The sequence below is a fragment of the Carya illinoinensis genome, chromosome 10 (genome assembly GCF_018687715.1).
Source record: "Carya illinoinensis cultivar Pawnee chromosome 10, C.illinoinensisPawnee_v1, whole genome shotgun sequence".
Lineage (NCBI taxonomy): Eukaryota > Viridiplantae > Streptophyta > Magnoliopsida > Fagales > Juglandaceae > Carya > Carya illinoinensis.
In genome coordinates this window covers 31,746,251-31,759,540 of record NC_056761.1, presented here as the reverse complement: position 1 = coordinate 31,759,540, position 13,290 = coordinate 31,746,251, and positions in this window count along the sequence as shown.

Here is a 13,290-nt window from a genome sequence, read left to right as displayed (position 1 = left end):
ATGTTAGGGGGGAAAATTTATGGGTTTATAAATTAGGAAGAAAAGACCATCTTTCATAATTAAAAGATGGTTAAGAAAGATAGATGTCTACCCCATCTAACTTTCTCATCATGTTCATTTAGATCAACCATTTTTTCCAATTTAGGGGCAAAGGTATAATTAATTCCTCAAAAAATCTACTTAGAAAACATTTTAATCACATGACAAATACTAAATGAAATTCCCTCCCCCCAACAAAAAAAAAACTTTAATTTGTATATTACCAGGAAATATACAAATTATATTTGTAATAAGTCAAAGAATGAATATCCCAAAGATGGCACTCATTCACTCTGAAATTTTTTATAAACAATATCTAGTGTAATGTGTGGAGAGGGTTTATATACACCAAGTTCTGTTTCTCAAGGGCTGACATTGAAGAGGCATGATTTGGATATAGCTTGTATAGTTTTCAAGAGATATCTGGAATTGCGTAAACTTTAAGATGCAAGATAAATTCTGACATCAGTTTCTTTGGACAATCATATGCCCTACGTGAAGCTGCCCAACCCGGTTCATCAAGTTCAGAATGGATTGCAGATCTTAACATAAATAGATAGATTTTAACATATTTATAGCTGCATAAAACAAAGTTAAGGGGCCATGTGATTATAAATTGTATATCGACATGAAGATGATAAAAGGAGTTATATTTGGCACTACTACATACTTATTGCAGAGATTTTAAATGACAAAAAAAAAAAAATAATAAGAGAGCATAGGAAAAAGATTATACTAATAGTATAATTATTAAGCTGGTTAGAAAAAGAACAGGGCGTGTAGATGTCATGCTGGGCTGGATTAATGTCTTAAGAAGCTGGTTGCTTATTTTATGCAATGAAATGAGAACATTTATTAGGGAAAATGTGTCAGAAGGAAAAGAAGATAACACCAGAGAGAGGGAAAGAGAGAGGCTTCACTGCATAGGGTTTCATTTAATATAATCAAGCCCCAACAACTTATTATCACCAATCCATGATAGAGGCCACATGAAAGAAAAAAAACATTAAGTACAACTATGCAAACCCGTGATCATAAATAATGCAATTTCAACATAGTATAAGTACTTCAGGAGTACTTATGCTATGGTTAATGCCCAAGTTGACTTGACATTTCCTTCTGCATGTCACGTGACAATATTAAGGCTAGAGGAAGCTCAACCAGGTTAAATATATAATTAAAGGTCACTGCCGTTAGTGGAAGTTGGATCATGAAAAATGTTCTAGTCATGATCTCATCCTTGACTGTGGGAGATCCAGATTCTACTCAAAAAGTAGCTATAAAGGAGCTGAAACACATTTATTTCCAACATGTAGTTTGGAAGAACGATGACAAGTCCAATGACATTGCATGAATCAGATATACAGGTTTTGTAATTCATGTCCTTATTTAGCATTGGTTAGTCAAAACAATGCTAAATAAAGGGCATTTAGATATATAAATATTGTTAGAAAAAACACCATAACCCCTATGGCAATTTCTTGTAAGTAGATTAATCTTCATGTAATTGGCTGATGAAGTTTCAGTTCATACAAAGTTTCTGCATATAATTAAACCAATGCAAGCAGCTATTCACAACAAAACCATATTGTCTCTCTTCTCTCTATAATCAAAAAATACATTGATTATGCAAGAAACAATATATGAGTTATGGTTTATAAAATCTCGTATTGAGTGCATGCAATCACTTGAGATGCAAGCAGGTTGGATAGATCATCACATGCCTAGCTAAGAGAAAACAAATTGGAATAGGTAACATCTTACAGTAGTCACTTAGATTTCTAAACAAAATATGTTTGACATAGATATGATCATATTCAATTGCAGCTGATCTATTTATTTACACACATGTAAAATGGCCTTTTGCAGTGATCAAGGTCCAGTTAGTTATTGGGAAAAAGATAGAATGTTACATCCACATTTTTTGGCATGTATGGACCAAGTATTTATAAGTAACTGTGTTTTATCGAACCATTATCTTGATAACTAACTTACAGAATACAAGTTCAAAGAAAGGGCCAGTGAATTTTACAAGAAAAATGACCTGTTTCAGCCAAAAATAGGTCCCCAAGAAATAAATAATTAAAACTAACACAAACCACAGCACCAAATACACAAAAAGGTAAATGTACAAGAGGTAAATAGCAAGAAAGATAGGGCTTTCAGACATGCAACATCTTAGCTAGCATTAGGAAATGGAGAGTTTTCTTGCCCAACTCTTTATTTATTTATTTTTGGTTAGACTGAATGCACATGATTGACCAATAACTCCAAAAACTACACCAGCTAACACATGCACGACTATATATTATACATAACACATTCAACCCTAGCTAGCTAGCAGCTGTTTTCACTATATTGATCCAATAGCTTTATATTATTTAAACTACTTCACCATGCCCCAGTGTCAATCTGATCTATTCCAATTCATAGTAATAATTAGTAGTACTATCTGGTGAAGGTTACATGCAATACAGATATATATAATATCTAATAAACTTAATTAAATGAAGATATAAAATGCAGAGAACTTTAGTTGCAGCCAGAGCCTATATAATTACACTTATATCAAAGACTTAGACCAAATAATCTGTGAAATACAATCAATAAAAGAATTCCACCAAATTATCAAGTCTTCTAGATGCCAGGCATGTCTTACCAATGTGTGAATAGCTTCATTAACCATAAGTCCATTATGCTGGATGATACATTTCGGAATCATTCTCATCATGTTCTTAACCTCATAAATAAGATTGCCCCGTAAAGACAGAGTTACCAGTTGCAAGTATCTCATTAACCATAAGTAGTGAATCACTTTCAACAATGAGCTCATTCTCTACCCAGAGGGAAACAGATTTGCAGACCTCTTAATATAGCAAGCAATTCCACTTCTATAGGGATCATTCACCTCAATCATATGATTGCAGATACTTATTGACTTAGCAATTTGGCTTGACGCTAACACATATTTAGATGCGAGGCTCACTGGAAATATGTGGTACACAAAAGCAAAATGCAAAACTAGAACCAAGATACCCAAAAAATAGCGAAACTAGAAGCAGGACTAACGCTGTAATAAAATTGTTTACAATCATCTCACATTATAGATAGAATAAATAAACATAATTAAAATATTGTCTAACTACTGCGATGATAAGTAGTCCTAAAAAGATTGCATATTTAATTCATAATCCAATGGTGTATTGAACACAGTTGTTGAGATTGTTATAATAAATTTCTTTTCCAGGTTAGTCACATGGCCCAACATGTCTTTTGACATCAAAACTGGAAAATTTCAGAATGGGGATGGTATTCTTAATGAAATTTAGATGGTTCTGCTCTTAAGATGTTAAAGATTCCTAATTGGCTTTAGGAGGAAAAACAAAAGCCTGGAGATAGCACTTGTGGTATATAATTCTGTGATACTTTTAAATGGAGTATCTATCCTCTGGCATATCAAGGATTCCTTTTATTTTCTCTAGTATTTTTCTCTCTAATGAGTAATGAGGGCATCTGAAATCTCAAGATTCAAAGAATCAAACCAGATAGTTATTAGATTTTCTTGTGTGATACAGAATTTATATGTCCTTTGTTTTGCCATTAATTGGCATTTTTTTTCTTTGGGTATACGACCCATGAAATGGACTATGCCTTGCCTTATTAAATAAGTTGTTGATTACTTGTAGGAAGAAGTATTTGGGAAACACAATTACATAAAGCCGGAGTTGATAAATGATCTGAATCCCATGAAGAACAAATGGCTAAGCTCTAATTAGGTATTTCTTACAAAGGTATCTCAAATGCTAGATGAATTTACCTTACTTCTTACTGCAGTTACAAAACTTACCTTACTTCTTGACCTTACAACATGTGAAGCAGCCACGGCTTCGGTATCCTTTTGTTTATCTTTCTTTGTACCCAAATTTCAGACGAATAAATACAAAGAGGATCAAACTAAAACATATTACCAAAAGCTAAGTACAAAGAACCCGCCTTGTGAGTGAGCAATAAAGGGGCCATGTTAAGTTCAGACCCCCCCCAAGTATCCTAAAAATTTCTTATACCTATCGGTAATTTAAGGAAAGGAAACTAATTCTTGCACGTTCAAACTCTGTTAACTCCTTGTTATGCCCTTTCTAAATCATAGACAATAACCAATAATAACCTTGAATTATTTGCAGTCCTAGGGTGTGCAAGCACCGCTCACTCCCTTTGAAAAAAGTGGCTAAACCTAGGTTCCACAAGAATAAAATAATTTTTTTAATGGTGGTCCTCCATGAATTTTTTCAAAGGGAGTGCGCGGAGTTTGCACACTCTAGGACTATATCTAGCATTACTAAATGGCATATACCCTTCACATGAGTGAAAGAATTCCACATATTACAAATAAAGTAAAAGTGGATTTTTCAGATTAAAATCATATAAATGTTATACTCACAAAAGGCAATAATATTTCACAATGAGTCAGCATATACATTCTAATTGTTTCAGCACTTCTAAATATCATAATGTTCCATATGGTCCAGGTGCACCTGGTCATGGGTACCCAAGTTATGGTCGGATCGAGTTGGAAAACAACAAAAAAATGTGGTTGGATGAGAAAATGAAAGAAATCTAATTTTATACAACATTCAACGGTCTTATGCACACGTTTGTTCTGGTCTTTTTTCAGTACGAGGATAGTGGGGAAAAAGGTCCCAATGTGGAGGTTGCAAGCAACATTATTGGGTGTTTTTCAAGTTTTTAATATAGTAACTTACCCATACAATTTCCATATGGTTGTCAAAAGCTATTCAACTAGTAGAGGATGGGCCTGTAGAGGACATGAATGCAACTACTTATGACAATAGATGTAATCCTCAAGCCCAAATAAAGGGCAGGTTGATATATATAATGAATGATATATAAGTGGCCAATTTTTTTGGCTGATGAAAGTATTGATTTATTACAAAGTTTCCTCTACATTTATTTTATTACTCAACATTCGTAGGCATAATAAGATTTCATATACTAGATACTGTTGTTTCCTATACAAAATATATATCAAATTGAAAATATGCATACATGTATGAGAAAAGTTAAGGAGGAGGAGGAGGAGGAGCAGAAGAAGAAGCAGAAGTGATTGAATTGCAAAAAGTTTCAATCAAATAAAAACTGTAAGGATAATGTGAGGGTAAAAACTGTAAGGAAATATAACAAAAAGGATGTAAGGATAATGTAACAACACAACAATCCAATAAAAGAGATCTAAGAATAGTGTTCAAACTTGTAATATTACACTTATTGTTGGAGATATGAAATATTAGAAAAGCTTGAATATAAAAACTTATTTGACAATTTTGCATATGATCAAAAAGCAGTTAGGTATATTTTTAAATGAAAATATACCTTAACATACATCATTTAAATGTATTTTGTTTATTTCTTTTGGGAAGATAATAATATGTGATGTTTCCATAGTCATACTATGCACGGAAAACATATTCTCAATCAAGCACGTCAATCAGTATCGTTCACATGCACTTGAGATGCGTATGGCCTTTTCTTTCCTGGGTAAAAGCTATTGGTTGACTTGTCTTGCAACAAACTAGGGATAATTAAACTGGCTTCTCACTATTAATTATAAGTTAAAATGCAAAAACGTGGGATTGCATTTTCCATGGAAATAACGTCAGTACGTAGGTCTATACACCATTCAACAACTAGCTTACAGAAGATGACGCTTTCTTATAACAATTATTGTTATAAGAAAGCAGCTTGGTTTGACAGATCTATAACCCAAAACAAAAGCTAATTTTTGTTGAACCATCATTCACATTAACTATCTAATGAATAAGATCCTCAAGGAGGAAACAGTTAGAACTACATTTATATAACTTAGATACCCAGCCATATATATATATATATATATCTAGACACACACACACACACACACACACACACATATAAGTAATAGCAATTACACAATAAATACTTCAAACAAAACTACCAGCAAAGACTCATCAAGTTGGACCAGATCATTAATACTTCAAGTCAAGAGGTTGAGATCTGTTTAACAATTGAAACTCACCGAATATTAAAGCCAGTACTCAAAAAGAAATGTTTGTCGTACAAGCTGAAATCCAATTTTTCTTGATGATCATCGCCTTCCCTGATAAATGGTGCAATATCCCTTGCAAGAAAAAAATTTGCATGAAGCTGAAAAGATGGTGAAAAATGAAGGAAACAGTAAAAAATAATACTGTGAAGCCTTGTTATTTCAACCACATATGGGGTTTTGGTATAGCACAGACCACAAAGTGGCAAAGAACTCACCAAGGAAGTAAACGCACTTAGGTTTTTTTTTTTTTGGTTTGTTGGCATATTCTCATATTATCAGCCACTCTAATTGATTGCACATTCATCTCCTCCTTGAAAACAACCTTAGAACAATCCTAGCTTTGCCATATCATGTGGTCCTTGTAATTATGCTAGTCTAAAGTAGTCAGGCTCAGTTCTAGAGAGAGAGAGGGAGAGGGAGAGGGAGGTGGTCAGGCTCAACTCTAGCTAGGGAGGGAGAGAGCGATGGTTTGAGATGAGTGGGGATCAAGGATGGCATGTATAAATGGAAAGAAAATTCAAGAAAAAAAATGGAAATATAGTTGAGGTAAAGAGGGCTTTCAAGTGTGGATGGGACTATTGCCATTTTGAAAAAAATGAGATGAGATGGGATTAGTAGCTCGGGCACTTGTTGATTGGCAAGGTTTTGGAGAAGGTCTATGTATATGGCAGTGGCAAGCACAAGCACAAGCACAAGCACAAGCAAGTCTTTCTTGACAATGTGAGATTCAGAATGAGAGAGAGAGCTTTTCAAAGAAAATTTAAACAGATAAGCACGCATGGAGGAACCCAACGACATTCTCACATAGAGAGAGAGAGAGAGAGAGAGAGAGAGAGAGAGAGAGAGAGAGAGATGGGATTTCTTCCTTTTGATGAAAGGGACGTTTAATTAGAAGTCCAGTCAAAGGGTGCATTACCTGAGAATTGCAGGCTCACAGTGCATTCCCCTTGGAGGGGTGAAATAATTGTCCTCGATCTCTCATCATGTTTAGACACAGCTACGTGTAGGTTAATAAATCCTTTGTAAAATCATATATGCAAACATGAATTGTCCAATGAAAAAGTCACAAACTTTTAGCAAACATATATTACTGTGACACACTTCCCACTCGATCTCCCCCTAAAACACACACACACAAATACAATGTGGATATGATTATTTATTGTTTCTATCTTCTATAATTATTTGCAACAATTTAGGGACATAAGCTAGCTATGGAGTGTCTGTCTCCTGTTTCAGACTATATCCAGTGTAACCACATGAGTATCTCCGCTCTCTATCACTTTTATGATATGGTAAATATGTAAAATAAAATAGATGTTTGGTTTCTAAAAGGAAACAAAAGATCCCCTGCAAAAGCAATCTTTTTCTTTCATGCCTAAAAGCATTCACTCTGAAAAAAGAGTAAAAACCGCATTTTACTCTTTTTGATATCCACAAAATCTGGCCTTTTGTAGGCTATTCACAACCTAACTTCATATTGCATAATTAGAAGTGTAATTAGGGATTTCAAGAAAAAAACCACTCAATCAGAGGATACGCAGCAAATACAAACTATCACCCAACCATTATGAACATACTAAACCAATTTCTACATGTAGCCAAAATGTAGAAGAACTAGTAAAAAATGGTGAAAGAAAATTGCTGCTTTCAGATGCAAATATCTAGCAAAAGGTCTACAAAGAAAAAGCTCCCATTTTTGTAAAGCAACGAGCTCGGATGAAGGGGGAGAGAGAGAGCAATGAGTAGAATCAATACCTGTGGTGCCAAAAGGTATACCCAAGTAACTGGTTCGACAATGTCAACTACCGATTCAAACAGAAATCGGTGTCCCAAATCACTCCGACAGAAATCAGACACACACAGAGCAGGATGGGGAGGAAACGGGAACCGTAGCTGCCGCGGAAGGGAAATGAAGTGGTGCATGTTCTAGGGTCCCGTTGTCGTAGTCGACGATGGAGCTAGATTTCCAGCCGTGTGTATTTCTGTTAATCGGTCACCTGGCACTGAAGGTAGGAGAAATGGGCAAGAGGCTCGAAGTGGAGATGGTACTCGCGCGGTAACAGAGTGATTTCGGGGGGAAAATAAAAAGGTCAGTGGGATTTGGCGCCCAGAGCTTGTTGCAATGATATTACTCTGCTGCAACAAGTTTTTAATTATTCCAAGGCATTTTTTCGCTGCTATAGATTATTATTTCGCTGCAAAAGAATTAATGAAGCGCCCCGCTTCATTAAACCGTATGTCGATGTGAAAAGTTTGCAAGGGAAAATATTTCGCTGCCAAAGTATATCTATTGCAGCGATTTTAATTGCAACAAAATAAAAAAAACGCTGCAAAAGAACTAATTCCTTGTAGTGGCGCTTGGTTTAGATTCTTGCTGTGAAGTTGGCGATAGAAGGTGAATGAACCTATTTGATGGAAGTTTTACACATGATTTGAGGAACAACGTGTCAACGTAGGCTACACATGACGATGAAAATTCGGGGTCACAATAATTTATTAGGAATTGGCAGATTATATGAGAATTTAGGGTGACATTAATTTATTATATATGTTGGAACATTTTAAGGATAATGGACAAGAAGCTAACATGGATAGTATGAGATAAGAAATTATTTAATATGTTCCAAACTTAGGACAGTATTTTTTATGGCTCTGATTTTAGTAGAAGTCACTCCAGAATTGTTTATCATATTTTCACATGGGCCTTAGGGGAACATGTCAAAGAAGGGGACCATTTAGGAGCATCTTTTTTCAAATTTAGGGTCCCCCACATTTATTTGATGACAATATCTTTTATGGCTTTGATTTCATCTCTGATCAAGTGTCCATGATTGATCCCTGCTATTTTCGCATGGGTTTAAAGGGACGTTCGTGTACCTATTATCTAACGTCTAGCCTTTTTTATTTTTATGAATCTATTATATATCCAACTACTCGTGCATCAAAAATTGATAATTTTTTAAAATTCTTTTACAATATTATTGCAAAGTTTAATAAATTAACTTGAATTCTTCGATTAGTAATTTTAATAAATTTGATATTGAGAAATGAATTTCAAACTTCTAAAATTCCCATTTGGCTGTTAATAGATGTTAGTTATATTCTCCACCCCGATGGATCTTCTCACTCATATTCTCCATTGCTTTAGCGAAAATGTTGAATGTTTCCAATAAAGAAATAGACTAGCATATATGATACCTCCAATCCAAACGAGGAGCGAGCCAGGGGCCATGGCTATGTTTTGTTGAAGATGGCATAACCAAGCAATATTTTGATTGGCTTGATCTTACTTGGTCCTGAATAAGGACTATTTTCTAGCGATGCTTAAAACTTTCGAGCAGTGTGTCTTTTGAGCTGGATTTGCTTGGTGATCCTGAGCAAGGATTAAATTCTTGCATTGCTCGATATTACCGACTAGTGTATCCGTCAAACTGGACCTATTTAGTAATCTAGATAAATGACCATTTTCTTGCGATGCTTGGAATTACTGAGCAATGTGTTGGTCAAACTGGTCTTGTTTGGTGATCTTGAGTAATAGTTATTTTCTTATGATACTCGAAGTTTTTATCAGTGTATTTGTCAGATTGGATTTGCTTGGTGATCCTAAGCAAGGTCTATTTTCTTGCGATGCTCGAAATTTTTGAGCAATGTGTCGATTAGGTGACACATTAGGTTGGGCTAAATGCTTGGTGATCCCTAGCAAGGCTTAAATTTTTGCGCAATGTATTCGTCGAACCATGCAAGGCATGTATGTTCAGGTGAAAGTGTTGTGTTTTTTATATGGGAAAATATAATGATCTTCAAAATGCATGTTGATTAGGACTAAAAATTAAGATGAGAATAATCCAGGAAAAATAATAACTCTTAACATGATAATGAACTAAATAATGTGAAAATATTTTAGAGTTTTGTTAATTAAAAAAATAATTATTAAATTGGTAATAGCAAATATAGCAAACCTAGTATATATGCGTGTGTGTGTGTGTGAATCAAAACATGGTTTCTTAATTAGAAGTCAAGAGACATATATACGACTCCCCATCCTCACTCGTCGATGATTTTTTCATTTTTTAACTTGTTCCTCGTTTTATTTTTTTAGTAACCAACTTGACCATCTTTCGTGGTTTAGATTCTGGGTGTGAAGTTGGCAATATATATATATATCTCTTTATAATAATAAGTGCCTATCCCGTTTCTACAGGAATGAGCAGTAAATTCACACATTCCATTTTTTCCTTCCGTATTTATTGCATAGTTACTTTTTTAACCTTTTGTTTTCTTCCTTTGTGTCCGTTAAAATAAGGATGTTTTGGTATTTTGCAACTGTGTCAGAGAGTCGGCTGCTTTTCTCAATTCTTCTTCTCTTCGTCTTTCTCTTCTCTCTTATCTCTGTCTCCACTCCCCATTTTGCTGAACCACTCTCTCTCTCTCTCTCTCTCTCTCTCTCTCTCTCTCTCTCTCTCTCTCTCTCTCTCTCTCTCTCTCTCTATTTTTGAATTTATGTATTATTTTGTTCATGGATTTGATGATCTGTGATTTTTGTTTGCAGAAGAAGGAAAATATTACTCCGATTGGGTTGAAGATCGTGGTAATTTCAACTCCATGTCTTTTTGCTTTTCAACTCCTCACCCATTGATGTTAAGCTAACCTAATCTTTGTTGGGTTTCCATCCAAGAAGCCTCAGGAGAAAGAGACTCCCAAGCCTGAAGAGAAGAAAGAAGAGGTTTTTTCTTTAATTTTTTCCAAGGAAACAAAATTTTCTATAGATTTTTAAAATCTTCATCCTTTTTTTTATTTGCTGATTCATTTGAGGCCTCTAATTGTTTGATACAACCTCATATCGTCTCAGTGCCGTCGAATTCAAGCACGAACTTGGAGAAGGTGAAGAGCGAGCCAGCACGAAGAAAGAAGAGGTTTTTCTTTAATTTCATCTTGCTGAACCACTCTCTCTCTCTCTCTCTCTCTCTCTCTCTCTCTCTCTCTCTCTCTCTCTCTCTCCGTTTTTGAATTTATGTATTATTTTGTGTATAGATTTGGTGATCTGTGATTTTTGTTTGTAGAAGAAGGAAAATATTACTCTGATTGGCTTGAAGATCGTGGTAATTTCAACTCCATGTCTTTTTGCTTTTCAACTCCTCCTCCTCCTCACCCATTGATGTTAAGCTAGCCTGATCTTCGTTTGGTTTCCATCCTACAGTTTTACGGATTCTTGCCATTTTAACGGTCCAGATTAATTCTATCAGTTCCTCTTCTTCGCCGTATATAGCCTCCACAGAACTTAGAGAGAGTGACTCGAGTCTTGAGAGTTTCTATCGGTTTCGAAACATGCAGTGTGAGGGTTTTTGGATCAGCCGTGGCGGAGATTTGAAAACGAGGTAGGGTTCCGTTGAATTAGAAAGCCATGGCTGATGAGCATCACCACGAGGAGCCGAAGCAGGAGTCTTTGATTGAGAAGATATCGGAGAAGATACCCGGCGTCCGCCATCATGATTTCTCGTCGTTGGATTCGGGCGACGAGAAGAAAAAGAGCAGCTCTTCTTCTTCTAATCCTCCTTCTCCTTCTCCTTCGCCGATGAAGTCCAGTGCATGATCCAACGGCTACGATCCCACTGCACTTCACATCACCTTTTTGACCAAAAGACTTCAGACCAGATTCTCATCATTTCGTCTTGTTGCTTCCCGAAACCTCCAAGACTCAACCTTTCTTCTCAAACCGTCAACTGTAACAAAGAGCCATGCCTTGAGGGAGAAGAGAGAGGTTACCAAGAGAAAATCGTGCGACAGTTCATCCACACAGCTGGTGACGATGGCGTTAAGCCATGCTTGACGTGAGGAGCAGCTGGGAAATGGGTGGGTGTTAGATGTCAACAATTTTTTCCTTTTATTTCTGTTGCCTTTTTTTCCCTCTAGATCCGAATAGATCTTCATATATTTTGAGAGATCGTGTTAGATGTCAGCGTTTTTAACTTTTTTTTTTCCCTTTCGGTTGATCATTATTTTTTATTTTTCTTTCAGTTTCCTTTTCTCTGTTCTTTTTCTCTTTTGTTTGTTTTTTCTTCCATCGCAGATCTGCAGGGAAATGAATACATGTTGTTCATTTCCTACAAATCGAAGTTAATGTACATTTTTTTTAAAACCTTTTATTTCGGTTGTTGGTTTTCTTCCTCTATAGATCTGAACATATGTTGATATATTTGAAGAGATCATGTTCATATTTCAGTGTGCTTAATTATTATATTTTTTTGACCTTTCCAGTTGATCTGCTAAAATTTTGCATTAGCGGGCCGAGCTCAAGTCGAGCTTTGGCCATTTACTGACTCTGGTATGCTACATCTTGATTTTGGCACTTTCAATTCTGTTCTTGTGGTCAAACGCATCCACCTTCATCCAAAAGTAAGGCTGCTCTTGTTGTGGTGGTTTAATTATTTCAATTTCTCTATTTTGAGTCGTTTTGCTCATACATCTATTTGATCATGTAGACGTCCACCACACGTTCCAGAATTCCATATCCCAGAGGAACCACTTTTTTAGAGTTTGCTGCAGCTCTGAGGATAGAGATCAACTGTGCTTTTGTTGTTCTGCGTGATATTGCGTTAGGAACCATCAACCGTACTCCATCAGTTAATTTAATGCAATACATGATGGGATATTTGAATGAAAATAGACAGAAATGTATCATTTTTCGCATTTGAAATAGTGGGTTTGGACTTTTGGACGCACAATCACATGGCCTCCTTTTGTCGTTATTGAATTCAACAAAGTAAAGGCAAAAATCTAGATTCTTTTGTTTGTATTTATTTTAGACATGAGTGCAAGAGTTGTTGATGACTTTCAAAGAAAAATACAAATGTTTTAGCAAATGGGAGATCACATATACGTTAATTATTTCCGGATGTTACCGTATATAGATTAAAATATTTTTTTTTTATAGTATCAGATAAGGCCAAGCACTTCCTCAAATATGAAATCAAAATTGAACTATGATTTAGTAGATCTAACTTTAATTTATTTCTCATATTTTATAATTTAAATGTCAATCTGTCATGAGCTTCTGATAACCTCGATCAATAGTAGTATGTTTCAAAATCCAAACAACAATGAAATAAATCAAGTATATTAATATTTTTTTATGTTATTTATTTAGTTTT